The sequence below is a fragment of the Pollicipes pollicipes genome, unplaced genomic scaffold (assembly GCF_011947565.3).
Source record: "Pollicipes pollicipes isolate AB1234 unplaced genomic scaffold, Ppol_2.1 Scaffold_6138;HRSCAF=7277_pilon_pilon_pilon, whole genome shotgun sequence".
NCBI lineage: Eukaryota > Metazoa > Arthropoda > Thecostraca > Pollicipedomorpha > Pollicipedidae > Pollicipes > Pollicipes pollicipes.
Genome location: NW_023596818.1, coordinates 15,790,998 through 15,807,235, shown reverse-complemented (window position 1 = coordinate 15,807,235; position 16,238 = coordinate 15,790,998). Strand labels below are relative to the sequence as shown.

At 51.2% G+C, this 16,238-nt stretch overlaps 1 protein-coding gene across 1 annotated transcript in view; it reads right to left on the bottom strand.

Moving 5' to 3' along the window:
* Positions 1-11,619, bottom strand: part of LOC119106267 (ras-related protein Rab-23) — a 38,366-nt gene extending 26,747 nt beyond the window's left edge. The window contains exon 1 of the mRNA XM_037229883.1: positions 11,446-11,619. The gene's annotated coding sequence lies outside the window, so the exon portion shown is untranslated. The remainder of the gene's footprint in view (positions 1-11,445) is intronic.
* Between the last annotated feature and the right edge of the window lie 4,619 nt (positions 11,620-16,238).

The window sequence follows — 16,238 nt, the reverse complement described above, 5'->3', positions numbered from 1 at the left end:
TTGCGTAGGTGGTAATTCATAAACATATTCGTCTGCTATGAACTGCGGTAGAAGTCCGCCTCTCAAGGGTGTCCGTAGGACTGACTTTGGGTGCAATATTACCTGCTTTCATGTGAAATTCGATCCCGGCGGTCTAATTTCTCTCGTTTTGCCAGTAATAGGGCCCTAGTTTATTCGCTAGCCGCTCAATCAAAAGATAAACTGTCACATTCGGAAGGCCGGTTGGCTACCCCTCCTTAGAGTGTAAATAAACGGACTACGTCGATGACCACGCCTTGCATATTCGTTGGTTCCGTTTTGGCAGCACAAATTAACCGCGTTCACGAATTGCACCCAGGGGCATCACTTACTATAATTTCGGGCCCTGAGGTCCTCCCTTCCGCCCCCCCCCCCCCTCCAATGTCCGTCTGAGCCCGCTTCAATGCATGAGTAAAAATGGAATACTGGGCCAAATAAATGCGGAACAGTGATCTTAACTGTTAGCACACTAGGTGGTGCGTTCCCAAACACATCACTATTAGTATCATATCACTTGTGTATTAAATGTTTTGCTGTAAGAACATAATGTTTTTGTCATGCTTACTCCTTCAAATGTTAGGTCAGTCTGCAGATGTTTGACAGGTTTATCAAATGATAAGCCTGGATTGGGGTAACGAACAGTTGACTGCAATATGCGGCAGGTTTTTAAAGTACAGGGTGACCCAGATGAAAGTGAAAGCATGTTTTCCCCAACAGTGGTAAGTGTACTTGTCGCATAATCGTGGCTGTGGTGGCTGTACAACACGACCAGCGACAGCGGTAGTCATCAGTAATTCCTCACTAAGACTTATTAAGACATTTTCTGTAATGTACATCCCATCCTAAGCCTTTCACAAAAACGCAGCTGACAATAAGTTTAAGTGGGAAGACATTATTTTGCATGAGAACGGTCTTGAATCTACGAAACATTAAAACGTGTTTGTTAATTTCAACCTCGAGGGCGCTAACTCAAGTGGTGGAAACCCGGCGAGAGACCAGGCTTTAGGGGAACGTCATGTCAACCTTTTTGGGTGAGCCTCCAACCGCTTTTCGAAAGTGACAACCCTGATTGCGCCCTAAGCACACTATCGGTTAACATCTGAGAACGATGAAGCCGGAACTTACCATTTAGTGGCCGTGCTCAGTAAACCCTGTTTGGGACCGAAGATTGATCGAGAGCACGAGCTAAGTGGGTGGATTGCGATGTAAGCAGGTCAAACAAATAAGCTCTTGGCCCGGGCTTGTGATCCTCTGAACAATGGCTCATTAGCCTGTTACATAAGCATGATCCGTCTTATTCTTGCGGAAACGCATGCATACTCATTGGTCTGGCTCTCAAGCAGTAACATATTTGCTGGATTGCGGGCACGGTATATTTCTCAAAGAATATTTCAACAGGTTTTTTGACGCTGGTGTTAACTGACGCTGTGAGCGATGCTGGGCGCGTCGGGAAATAAAGCTCCTAGGCGTAAGTCAACGCATATTCTTGACTATGCGCTATGGTTGCTCTCTTACGTAATGTCTCATTTTCTCGACAAGATAACGCAGATAACGCAGAGTAATTTTCGAGGCACGTGGGGTCTCTTCAGTCATTTAGAGCGATTAGTCCTTGAGGACATCAAGAGGGGACCATAAAAGTGGCACTCCACAATCCAGATCACAAACACGGTCGTCCGGCAACATCGGAGACGTCGCGCACAGCAGACCAGGGACAGCAGGTCGGGGACACTGAAACTGTCAAGGAGCTTCAAAACCTGTGATCCATCCTCTCTCCCCTCCGAGAATCGGAAGACTGGGCTAAGTCAGAGCGGTTGGTGGACTACAAAGTGTAAAAGAGCTTCAAGAATCTAGAAATGACGTCACACTTGGCAGGCAAAGCTGGCTGGCTCCTCCTCGCACCTAAATTCCTTCCATCCATCCCAGTGTAGCGCAGTGATTATCCACATCGTCACTGCGACGGCCATCCACACGGTCTGTCGGACGCGGGCGGACCATGTCCACCACGGCGCGCGCTGCCACACCGTTCGCTGGCGGGGCCAGCGCGGTGGTCGCGCTCGGCGGGCTTCGTCTGCGGTCGCCGTCCACGCCTGAAGCCGGCTTGTGATTGGAATTTGAAAGCGCGACCGAGTTGCGGCCGGTGGCTGATGGCTGTGGTGGCGCAGCGGCGGGCTGTTGGCACCGCGGATCTTTTAGTGGTGTCCGGACGCCACAGCTGCGGATCTTGCAGCGGTGGCCGGGCACAGCGGATGTTCTAGCAGTGTCCGGGCGCCAGAGCCACGGATCCTGCAGCGGTGTCCGGGCCCCAGAACCGAGGATCCCGCAGCGGTGTGCGGGCGCACGGGCTGCTTCGATATCGCGTGGGTTGACAAAGGGGAAGATGAGAGAACAGAAATTAAAAAATAGGACTAAAGAAGGCATGATATGAAAAAGTACGAGGGAATTTGGACAATCGCATTTGGGATGGCGTACAGACGATTTTTATCGAATGGCTTGAAAATGCTTTGGACGCCTAGGGATTGCGCTGAGTGATAACATTGAAACATTTGAATAGGAAAGGTGTGAGCAGAGGGCTGGGGTTCGAGGTAGGTCTAAGAGCTATTGCAACATATACCTTGCGTGCTTGCTGCCTATCTGTGGACGCTGTCGAAAAGATGTAACAGATTCCCTCTCGAATGTCTTTCGAGCGTGCCACGGGAACCCGTGACCTCAGAAATTGGTGAATATGCCTTGCCTCATTAGTGTCCCTGGAACTCCCACTAACTGGGTCATAGTTTTTGCATACAATCGGCACAAATACGTGACCTCTTAACGCGGCTGTCATGGGTACCTTTCGTCCGGTGTCCGAACATCTGCCATCAAGTTGTTAAGATACCAAGACGTCATACCGGCTGGCACACGGTCTCTTCGCCTCCGCAGTGATGGTGTCTTCACCATTAGTTTTGGTCCCATGATCCCGACGATCATATTTCATGGACAATGTGAAAAACATGCTTCATGGGCGATGGAGGATCGAAGTTTCCAGGCACGGCACAGATCCAGCAATATGAATTATCCCACAGCTCAAACCGTTGGCCTGATGACGTCAGATATCATACTACTCCTGCTTGATATGAACGTTTATCACAGAACCTATGTACGAAATACCATGGATGATTATCTTTCTATCATGCCATTCAGAAGGGCAAATCATTCAGCTGTAGCAACTGCCAGTGTGGAGGCTTCTCTACCCCGGGGTTTACGACACGGCAGTTTCTAATCCAACTCATTCTCCACTCGGCGTGGATCAAATAACAGCTCTGGGGATTTCTGTTACTGCAAAGGCATCGTCAATATTTACGCCATTGCAGCATACAAACACACAAGAGGGCTTAGCTGTGATCGTTGCCACGTGACATTTCGCTGCGTGACATTAACCAATAAGCACGAATGCATCATTTTGCGCTATTTTTGAAGGGACAAGACAAGGGACAAGCAAGGGACAAGACAAGACTTTTTGAAGCATTTTGAAATGGAACAAGTTTGGGTGTCATGCTAATTTCAATCCTACTAGGCATGATAATCGGTACGAAGCCCATGTCGGGATATTCAACAGATGTGAGCATTTCCTCGTTGCACTCCCATGCAACTAAAGAAGCTCTTTTAGCTGTTGTCAGACTTTCTCGTGAATTCCGCATTCTATGGGAATTTCCTCTCCACCACCTGACGAAGACATCCGCACGCCCTGCCCGCCGACGCCAGTAATGCGCGCGCCGTGCCCTCGTCAGACAGGTGCCCGAGTCAAGGGCGCAACCAGGCACACCAACGCAGCAGTCACCCTCCGTCTCATCCCCTCGAGGTAGCCAGAGACGTCAACGGTTCTGACGTAACCCCGCCACCAGCACCCTCACCCAAACAACACCCGACCCGGCAGTTCCTAGCCGTGCCCTGACCGGCGGCTCTTCCATTCTCCGCCCGTCGACCCGTCCCGGCGGCGTGCTGGCGGCGCCTCTGGCCCCGGCGCTGCATTCCGGACGCGGCGCGCGGCGGCGGCCGCTGTAAGAGCACCTAATGAACGCCGCACCGAGCGGACGGCGCGCCGGCCACCGGCCAGCAGCAGAGTCGTGATCGGCGTCTTCATCGGCTTCGTTACGCCGCCGTCTGCGCGGCTGATCTACGGCTCATTAGGCGCGATCCGACGCCGCTCCGAGGGCGACGCGCTCGTGTCGGAGGGCGCGAGCTGGGCGTTCACATCGTGTGGTGTGCAGGGTATGTTACAGAGAGTGCCGTTAGTTAGTCAGGGCGGTGTGTAGGGTGTGAATGACTTAGATGCTGCGCTCGAATCATCGGCATGATCATAATCAACGCCATCTTTTAGATTGGTTGAAATAAATTCAGAGGCATTATTCAGGACAAGGCAGTCGGGTTCCCATGGTAATGCCTCGCCGCAAACATTCAAACGGTTCGATCGGCAAAATGGCTTGCGCAACCGGGTTTCTCAATCCGGAGCGATCTGCCATTAGGCGGGATCTTTGACCGGGGAGTCGGCGAATATCTAACGTCCAGCGTGAGCATGGAAGCATTCCAACCCGTGCTGATCCGGAGACGATCTCATTCCAACCCGTGCTGATCCGGAGACGATCTCGGCATATTCGAAAGCGTGGCCTTGAGCGCGAATCTCGGCACCTATGCGAACGCATGCTCAGTTTGTTCTCCGAGCCAGGTATGGTTCACAGTCTGACGAAATGCCTCCATGGTACCACCTGGCCGTTCCAGGTGAGCACGATAGAGGGCAGCCGATCATTAATCGTGGAAATGGATCCTGATGGAGCGTCTTTTCATAGAGATGACGGCCAAAAGCCTCGGCGCACCCACCAACCATCGAGGAGGGCAGGTGAAAAGCACCCTGACCAGAGCGCCGTGACTCTGGAGCAAAGGCAAGTGCCATTCACCCTATAAATCGGACGTAATTGTCGCTTTGAGTTCAGTCAAGGTGTCCGGCTAGAGATCCCTGAATTGGATAATTATTCTAGTCACTGGTATCTGTTAGCGTACTGCATGCTATATGTGCATAACCAGCAACATCAAACGGCCTAAAACATAAACTGCAATAATCACAAGAATACCATTCACCTCGTCTTTCAACATAAGCGGCCAGGCGTTGCATCAGCAGTGTCGTCTTCATCAGCTCCATACCATCAAACCAACTGGCGAAACGACGCATCACACCAGCACAGCAGCGACGGACGCCCCGACATGTCTGCCCTACAGTCCCGCGGCGCCGTCACCAGCTCTCCCCTGTCGGCGATGTCGCAAGCTGCCCACGCCGGTCCGAGCGACCCTGGGGCGGGCATCCCTAGCGCGCCGCGTCGTCGCCCCGGCCGGGCGCGCTCCTCCCACGCCGTCTGCGCGCGCCGCCATCACCTCATCTCGCCCGCCTGTCCTCTCACCCGCCGCCCTCGGTGTGATAAAGGACGCGCGCCGCCCGGAGAAACTCTATCTGAAGACGAGCCCGGGCGGCGATAACGCGATGCGGCGATAGCGGCGCGGCGGCCGTGAAGCGGCGCGCAGACCGGCCATCGCCAAGGTCCCGGGCGCGGCGTCGCCGCCCGCCGTCCGGCGCCGCCATTAGGCGCCGAACTGTCCGGAATTGCGCCACGGTCGCCGCGGATGGCCGATGCTATCCGCGGCGAAAGTGTCGCCGCCGCGGCGCGGCCGCACGCACGCCGTCGTCGCCGGCCCGAGTCGAGCCGCACGCAGACGGCGACGTCACAAACAGAGCCCAGGGTGAGGAGCGAGGCTTGCTCACGTCGCGGGAGGGCTCGGGGCGCAGTGCATGCGGGCGCACGCTGGACGACTGCACTTGGGGACCCAGTGGCACCGCACAAAGGCGGGCGCTGGGTGATATCGCATGTATTGCGTTGTGACACATGCAAACTTAGACGCGTCAGTGTTAACAATACCGCCCAGACAAAGACGCCGTGCCTGTTCAGACGGATATTCACATAGTGATCAACGGCGTTTGCTTGCTGCTCCTGGCTTTGATGCTATCTCTCGTTAACAAAACTTCCACATTCGCGTTTGAGGAACTTCAATCATGCAAGCAATGCGTTGACGAAACCGACGTAGAAGCGTCAACGGAAGCAGAGAGAGAAAGCTTCGCTTTTTGCCTCCGAATGAGACTGACAATGGGTGTCACAATGCTGTGAGTCACGTCAGGCCGAGGCTGTTGAGGGGGGGGGGAGGGGGGCGCAGGTCAGGTAGCCCGCTGATGCGTCCGGCAGCTGACGGCTGGATAGTCAGAGGCACGCAACATGCGGCGCTGCGTGCCGACTGAGCTGCTGCTTCGAGCAGAAGGATCACGTTTCTGCGCCAGGCTCACCGCGGTGGGTCAACACTGTCAAGACTGCCAGCACCGTCAGGTCAGCATTGTCGGATCGACGAGCAGCTGTCAAATGAGCAATACCAGGTCAGCGTCATTAGGCCAGTACCGGGTAAAGATTAAGTCAGGACTGACAGGTCGGTGTCTTTCAATTAACATCGCCATGTAGGTCGACATGGCAGGTTATAGTTTTTGTTGGTGTTGTTGGGTTTTCGGCGAGCGATCAACATTGTCAGGTGCTATCGACAGGTAAGGATTTTACACCGCCCCACGCTTCTGCAGCGTGGCCCGTCCAGTGCCGGCCCAGAATCACGTTTGAGAGGTGCTGGAGCACATTTGTAGTCAACGCATAAAAAACGAGGGGCTCCAGATCGCCGTGAGATCCAGGATGTTTGTAAGGAAGAGGGACGAGACGCTAAGGTGACCTGTGTTAGAAAAGGTAAAGCTCTCGACCGGTCTTGTGAATGCCAATCCAGCTTTGATCGTAGTTACGGCTGCATTCAAAGTAAGAGTACTTATGAAACCGCATCGCATGACCTGGATGGATTGACTGGGTGTTGCGACGCACTGTGCTTCTGCATCATTTCATGCTGACTCAAGCTTCACAATCCAGGATGTTTTGCAACCGACCGGTTTTCAAGGCTAGACACAAATTTTGGGCACTTCCTCTTCCATGACAAATACATAGCAAGTGGTACTAATCAATTACCGTCATATGCCCGTAACGTGAAATATCATCCTGATGAAACCAAACTCACGCTGTTACAGACGTAACTATATCATTGCATTTCATTTAGAAAGTCAGGATAGTCCCAAATGGTACCACTGTAACAAATAACGATATGCATTGTGCTGCACTAATTTTGTGTGTGGAATGGTGGCCAAGTGAATCCATTTGACAGCATCTCAACAGTTAGTTCAAGGCTACAACAATACAATAGGCATTAGCGCCTCTGATTAAACAACATACTATACTCTGTACAGAGTTGAGATTTACCTGAGCCTAAATCCACAACCATCGGGACAAGCCTGCAATTGCACCATATCAACTTCATGCAACAAAGTTAATACAGTACTACGTAAGCAAAACAAGCTAATCGCTAGGGGCGATAATCGCACATGAACAACCTGAGACGTGGGTGTGCTTCTAACCAACATTACGTCCATGGTAATGGGCTCAATCACCGCCAGCACCGCACTCAAGCTGTGCAGCAATGAAGTGTCCGACAGCTGCAAGAGCAGCATCCATAAAAAAACTGTACCGCTGGTTTTGCAGAGTTGATTAGGACCTGTGATGATGATAGCATGATCAGATAATGTCGGGTCAGGTCAGGTCAGGTCAGATCAAGGTTTGCTGGGTAGTACACATTCGGACATGTCACAGCGGAGTGTATCAGGCGGTGAGCGGCCGGCGGATACGCGGTGACGTGGCCGATGGGCACTACTTGTCACTTTGAACGGGGGCTGGACGGTTTTCACCCCGATGGCCAACTTGCTAGAATAGGAACCAGGTCAGTATCGCAGTTCGAAAGTCATGGGGGTTGAAAAAGTGTGATACCATATCTGTCGGTCGGGAAGTCGCCGCGGTTGTTTCCAATTACCAGGCTTTAATGTCTCTTGGTATATTTTTCCGGGCATCATGCCACCACTTTCTATGTCAGGCATGCATCGCATGGACAAGGTGCCACCATCTAAGGCCTAAAAACATGTTGCGTCCCGTCACTGTAGATAATTGACGAACCCAACGTCAGACTTCTACCGATTGCACTATTTAAGTTAAACGCGACGTGCCTCGATACAACCACCGGCCAAATTGTTGCAAGGCCGCCTAAAGTGGCGTGATTTACTGACCAGTGGTCGACAATGCACATCTGAGATGCGACCTAAAAAAGTATGACTGGTTTGCAAGCTAGTACACAGGCGCCCGACTAAAACCACGGCAGTGCTCAGAAACATGGAAGCAAAACATAGAAGACGCTCTGCGACTCCGCACGAGGAGTGTGGTTACTATTTGCACAACACGTCATGATGCTAACATGGGCCAACATAATCATCATGATAGTAATGCTACTTTATCCTGCGTTAGCGCAAAATGCATGAAGTACCAGAAGCCCACCTTGCAGCTTAGCAGATGTCCACTGCAGTTGATCTCCAGCCAAGGCCATGCCAATGTTATCGGTTGGCAGCATACCAGTATGTGTGGGCAGGGACGCGATGCTTATGGAGCTCGCTCGTCTGCTTAGATATGCAGCTTGACTGGACCAGTGCGGTGTTCCGATGCTGCCAGACGTTTGGTACCAGTGCAGAGGCCTAGCCAGCTAAACTTCTGCGTCTGAATCGACGTGCCTCATATGCCATCAGCCTCGTCACTTACATCGGCTCTGTTTTGCCGGTCTTCTCCACTCCTGCGAGCCACCTATTTGCCCAGACTGGCTTTGTCATGCGCTCCCCATCCAACCGCATATTCAGCCTGCCCACCGTACCTCTAAGCTCCCACCATTCAGCCAGAGCACGCCACACCTCTCTGAAGACCTCTAACCTAACCTGACGGGCTCCACGGGCGGACGCGCCCGGTGCGTGGCGGAGGGCCAGCCGCGCCAGCCAAGGACAGTTTTTGCGGCCGCCAAGGACCGGCGACCGGCGCGCACCGCCCCTGGCCCCCGGCTGCACTATGTGGGACGCCCGAGCCTTGGCGCACACCCACGCGGCGGCCGCCGGCGGTGCCGCCGCCGCCGTCTCGGCGCGCGGCTGGAGAAACGCCGTCGCCGCCGCCGGCTAGGCCGTGTGAGCAGATACAGAGCGTCTGCCCCGGCCCATCGTCACCTCCCGGCTGCTGTGGTGGGTGTGGGGTGGGGGCAGCCGTCGACGTGGCCGGCGGCGATGTCAGGCGCCGTCGGGGCCGTAGCGGACACCGCTGTCGTGCCGGGATCGGCCGGTCTCCGCCGGTACGGCCGCGTCTCAGGGCCGCGGCGGAGCTCCTGCGGCGGTCCTGTCTGCTCATCTGCATGGCTAATGCCCATGGAATCGAGTAATGGCTCGTGGCGCCTAGCGTTTCTCTCGGCTGCTGTCATTTGCTGCGTCGATTCGGAATTTATGCGCGCCGTCACGGAGGAAGAGCAGGCCGCGCTGACGGGCCGACTTTTCCAAAACAATTATTACGGTCGCCCGTGAAGCGGTGATGCGTCTCAAGCATGTCATATCAAACAAAAGAAAAGCGATGCGAACAAGTTGTGTCAGAATTGCTTATAATCGGTCCTTACATATTGTGTTTCCAGATTTATGAAGCCATTTACGGGGTGTTCCCAGATGGCAATCTCGGAAAGGCGACAATTTATGTGTCAGCTAAGATTGACAGGCCGGCGCCGAACATTTAATACCATAAAATGATTGGGAAAACCCGAGCAATCCTTACTTAATGTAGATGCTGGCGCCTCACTACTAATATGATACCAAATTAAAATTAAATCCCAATTCCAATTAAAAAGAAGATTAAACTCACACGAACGTTATACATGACACCACCACACAACAAAGGCTGCAGTACCAGTGAGTCGTGGAGAATTATGGGCCCCAACAGCCAGAGAGCGGTGACCGCCCGAGCCAGGCGGAGGAGGCCTGTTGAAGGGGGGGGGGGGGGCGAGTGGTGCCAGCCAGGCGTGGAGCGCCGTGGTCTTAGACAACTGAGGAAGGCAATGGCGGTGGCGTGCAGGCAGGCGGTAAAACTGTCATGTGATAAGGTAAGGTAAAGCTGCCAGTAGCTGCTAAAAGCTGTTCAGTTGCTCATTGGCGCATGCAGCAGAAAGAGAGTAAGGAACGGTGCAGAGGGCAGGGTTGGGCCGGTGGGTTAGGAAAATCAACCAAGCATGGATTCATAACGTCAACCAAGCATACCAACCAAGCATAGGTCCACAGCGGCAGCTACAGCCATAGTTTTCGTGTTGGGAGCTGTGTGCAACGATAATTTTTGTTTGAGGTACGCTGCAGAACATCTGATGCCATATGGACTACCACACGCACACATTTCGTTGCGTTCAAGTACCACACAAATGTCCAAATACAACTGATATGTTCAAAATTGCGGTCCATTTACTACGTCCAGGCTATTGTTATCACAGAGTCTAAAGGCGTTGTTATGCTGTCCCTGCAGTTCAGTTAAAGCAGCAACGCTCTGGCACTCTGATAAGCGTGCGACAAATATGTGAATTCGTGGCTAAAACCTGCACTGCAAGGCGCGAATTTTGTCACTTAAATGGCAACTGCCATGAGAGCAAGGTTTCAAATGGACCGCTGTGTTGATGACCTACGTGCCACATAGAAATATTGTCGGTAAAAGTTACCTGTTGCCATGAAATTCTCCCAAGGGTATTGGGTTAGTAGCCTTAAAAATGATTTGCTCTTAACAAGCATGGCGATGCCAATGTCACCGTAGAAAACCACTTTGGCAAATTCTCTCACAAAAATAATATCAAACGTGTTTTGAAATTTGCTCCCCGAAGCTGCCGCCACATAAAAACTGCGACCCAAAGCACAACAGGACAAAGCTAGAATTTGTTAGAAGCAGTGCGCAGTGCTTACAACGCAATTCAAACGAGTTCCCAGTGGGAGCCAGAAATCATATATTCCTCCACACAAAAACGTATACCGAATATGCATCCGCCTGAACACTTATGACTTAGTGACTCATTTCACATGGTCTACAGTTGCTGGATCGAAGCGATGTAAAACAAACCATGTTGTCCTTTCACACAACCTTGCCACCTTCATTCGTTGCAACCCTCTTAAACTTTAAATCTTAAGCTTCAAACGCAAACTTCTTCGACTTCTCCGAAGCTTCGCAAACTTTTTCGACTTCTCCGAAGCTTCGCAAACTTTTTCGACTTCTCCGAAGCTTCGCAAACAACTAGCGACGCAGGCGAGGGTTTCACAACGTTGCCTTTACCTTTGCTCACACATCAAGAATGTCTCTTCCCTTTACCCATTGCTCGGTAAAAACTCGCAATGAGGCCCAGCGGACGGTTTATTAGCTAGCCTCATGGCCGACCGGTTACATCAGGCAGCGCAAAACTCACCTCTGACAGCTTACTCCGACTCCGTCCCGCGCGTTCAGACGAGCTCGCCAGGTGCCAGCTGTCCGGGCCCGTCAGCTGCCAGCTGCTCAGCGCGACTAGCTGCAGCTGCCGTCACGTCCGTCACCCGCGCGCGGCAGCTCCGACAGCCGGCGTCGCGACCCAGGCTCGTGCGGAGGCCAGCGTCGACTGACGGCCAGTCGGACGCGGCGCGGCGACCGGGCGACCGCAGCGCCACCATCGGCCGCTAACACCCGGTGACTTCAGTGCCTCATGGGCTGTTAGTACAGCGGAGAGCTCGGCGCCCGGCGCCCGGCGCCCGTCCCCGCGCCGTACCGTGCTGGCACCACGTCTGGGAGATGGCAACGTCCTCATGAATTGTTCAGATTGGCGCCCGAGTGGCGACAACAACAAAAGAAAACGAACCTGGTGATGCCTCAGGGGATAACAGCGTCCAACGAGCCGCTGGCGCAGCAGCAAGGAGATAGTGATGCCTCGAATGAAACCTAACACGGTCCCCCCAGCGACCTGCGGCGACTCAGTGTGCCAATATAAGGGTTAGCAAAAACGACGGAAGGAGCAGAGTACAGCAGCCGCCAGAGGCCTGGTAAACGTCACAGTGTATCACCTTACCCCATTTCGGAACAAAATCAGTCAACACTAGCCACATGAAATGTAGACTAGAATAAAAAACGCGACTTGACCAGGTGGACAAGATTGCTAAAAGTGATGGAATCCCTCCAAGGTGCGGACAGACAGACCGAGTGGAGGCAAAGTCCGGCATGCGACTGTTTGAGCTGTGTGCAAAGGCGCAGGCAGACAGATCGGGTGAAGGCATATTCCGGCATGCGACTGTTTGAGCTGGAAGAGGATTCAGCTTTTTGTACATGGGGCTGCTTAACCCTGCCTTCGTCTAGCGTAACGTCCATTTGATCATGTTTCTCTTGTTTTGATTTGAACGCCAGCTTTACACAGTACATGCGGAGCTAGCGTCCAATCCGTTGCACGGATCGGCACAACGCGTAACTTACCACGGGGCGCAACTAAGGACAACTCACGCTACAGCAAAACTCACAGCTCACTACAACCTACAGGTTGGCACAACTAACCCAGCGTAACTGATAACTCGACACAACACTTGCCCCGCAGGTTTTACAGCACATGACAACCCAAAAATAAATGAAACAAATGACAAATCAGCACAGTTCATGACACGTCACTGGTCACAATGCCACAGAACAAACAGCTCATCAAAACTCCCAGACCAGCATGGCTCATGGGTCACAGCTCAGCACGACTTACAGCTCACAGCTCAACACGGCTCACAGCTCACAACTCAGCACGACTCATAACTCACCACAGCTCACAACTCACCACAGCCTTTCACTCAGACGCAGTTGTCCACCAGATGTGGTCGGTCCCAGAAGCCACTCAGACGGCGACTGAGACTGCAGGTGCTTTCCGGGACCACCACGCTGTTTGACATCATTGGAAACCGTGGCGATGTGACACCAATGCCGCACTGTGGCATGTCCTACGGCCGTCCCCCAGTGGCAAGCATCTGCTGAGGCTGGCTCATTTTACGGAACACTGATCTGTTATCAGCGGCAGAAAGGCACCATCTGCGCCAGACTCGGTGAAAGGCGGCAGCTGGGTGCCAGTTGTGTTTATCAGAGGGTACAAGCTAAAAGCGAGACAAAATCCCTCACCGATATGCGGATAGCTTCTTTGAACTGTCAGGACCTTTGAGGAGAGCCTCTGACAGGAGACAGCCTTTAGGCCCGTTGAAGCTGATCTTTGCCACTTCCCGTTCGTTTACCGACTGAGGCAGGGTAGGACCGAGCGGAGCTGCAAGAAATTTGGGGAGCTGATCTATTCATATTTCTTATTGTTTGTGTAGTAGCATTGTAACTTAAACAAACTGCAGCACTATTGTTTCCTTTATACTCAAGCAGCCAGTGAGAGCATACGGACTTGTGACATTCTGATATTAAATGTGATGTTTTCGTTATGTTTGCTAAGTGTGACTGTGAGTTATATCGATAGCTTAGGATTTCCAAACGTGGTGGAACACTGTCTTCCTTTAAAGGAGTTGAAATGAAAACGTACCACTCACATCAATGAATTTGTTTTTGGCACTTCATACGTGAATGCAACATTATGCAGCAAAAGATGATGGACATTATACAGTATAGTTCAGGTCCTTCTTTTTAGTGGCGACCTTAAGGACTTACCCAGCCCCAGGGGGCTAGTAAGACCCTTCTCTTAACCAGCCTCCTGGGGAGGTTAGGCACAGAAACGAGAGCTGGCTATTCAGGCGTGGGCATGCTTGTGCATGCCATTTTTCAACATCCTCCCAGACTAACAAAATGCTCAAGCAGCCCATGAATTTGGCGCTCACTCCTATCGCCGCCACAACCCCCGACATGCGTGAGTTTGAAATGGGGGTGCTTTTAACTAGATCAAAGGGTTTAAGGTGTCGATTTACGGCATACATTCTGCTAAAACCGTGGTTCCAGCCAAAACTTTCAACCCAAAGCATAGCCTTAGACTGGCTCAGGCATGTCGTACTGTGTACGTTTTTTGGGCGTAACCAGGCCAGTATTTTAAAAAGGAAAACATTATTTAAATAAAACAATGAGCATTATGATTTTATCCAACACAGCAAAATGCAAATAAAATAGCATTAGCATTGCTCAATTTGCACCTTGCTTAAAATCTTGAAGAAATTAGAGCAAATATCTACCGTTGTATAGGTCATTACAGATAACCAAAGGTGACTGATGCGTTGAAATGTCTGAAGAAGCCTATCATGACTTAACGCTATGAGATGATTTCGAAAACATGCAAAAGTGGGCTCTAAAAGTTGACCTTGTATCGGCAAGAGCGTGTTGTTGGAAGCGCAACCATTGATTCTATTAAGATGCAAGTTGTCGCTATAAATCTGGTGCACGATAGCTGCGATAGAGAAAGACATCACAAGTTGAGCTTGCATGCTACCTCTGGGTTTTAACTGACTTATTTCTCGTCTTATAACCATACAAATTTTCTTGACATTCATTTTTTTACCTACCGCCACCATGTCTGCACATTTGAGCCAATTAACATACATCACGTTTTCATTCCGCCAGCGCAACCACAAATTGCTGAAATGCGCCACAAAGGGTCTCAGTCGGCTGTAAAGCCCAGACTGTGACTGCTCTATGAGTATGAGCATGTAACATGGTCCTAGATGTCTTGAGTTATTTAGCTGAGATATTGTAACATGTCGGTCGGTTTGAGATAAGCCTGGAGACAGGTGTCGATGTTACAGGTTTTGAGAAGCTCAGAAAGTTAATCATATGAATGGGAATGACTGATGTACCTAAACTAAAATTCACCCCCTATCAAACCCCAATAGTCCAGGTCATGCGGAGTTGGGTGATTCCTGTAAGAGTCATTCCTGCAGGTAAGAGTCATTCCTGCAGGATCATGACTCTGTAGCGATTCAGAGTCATTCCCGTTGGATCGGGTCCAATGGAAGATCCAAGATCTGAGAGCGCTGAGCACCTACACATTATTGAGCCTCTTGCGCTTTGCATGGCCGAAAAAGTGTTGGTTTGGATAGTTCTTGCAGGACGGTGCGCATAGGCGAGAAACTGGCTGTGAACTTATGGGCAAGGTTCTCGGGAATATGCTCCTGGCACGCTTTGAAGCAAGACTTGGCTCAGCGAATCATTTTCGATATAACATGCGGTGCCCAAGAAATGGCTTCAATCTCGCATAATGTTGTTTCTCATCTAAATCGCCCTTTTTAACATTCTCGAATCTTGTTGTACCTTTGTGGGTGGCGGGTAGTGTCCATCCGCACTCCACTCTTCCCACACATGTCTGTTCGATTTACCGTACAACCATGACGAAAGGCATCACAACTAACCACGCCTGGCTAAAGTGTTTCGGGTTTTGGCCAATCGTCGTCACTAGCATCTTAAGTGGCATCCGGCAGCGAACTTCGGCAGACATCAGCAGTCATGTTAAGGTGCAGTAGAGCCGGCCTGAATTTATTCATGTCTTGCCCGTAGTCCCTAAATTCACCCTACTGGGAATACCATTACAATTGTGCCTCATGCTATTAAAAAATTATGGCTAGGATGCTCATTTGCAGACGTTATTTACCACAACCACTACGGCCCCAACAATTCGGACACTAAATTACAGTGATGGAAAATTTAACCTTATAAATTAAGATTTGAGCATGCAGTTCATGGACTTCTCTATCTATGACCTATTGTGAAATCTAAGATCAGTATTGCCTCAACGCACTGTAATGGTAATAGGAAGTCCATCGGGTGTTTATCACTCAATGCCTGGTGTCATTGCATTTTACCATGACAACAAGGTTCTAGGTGATTGTTTTTCAGAGAGTTCTGCAGATACCTTAAAAGGGGCAGGTAAAGTAACAGATGAGCTATGTGATGTACGACCTGTGGATACTTCGAATGAATTAGCCAGTTCCGTCAAATCTGCCAGTGAATTAGACAGCACATTATACCCCACCTGCCCGTCCGTGCAGCCGATGGATGCACCAAAAGCTGCAATCGATTCCGACGATGACTCTCAAGATGAAAAATTTGAACATGCCAAAGAACATTTTGATGAAACAAAAGAAAAGAACACAAAATCACCCGAAGAAAAAGGAAGCATAATACGCTTCAAAAATCAAAGAAGTTTGCTAGCCGAAAAGAAAATAGCGCAATCGCATTCTCCATTGCGAGTTGTAGCCAAACGCTCACTAGTGAAGCCATCTGGCAAAAATA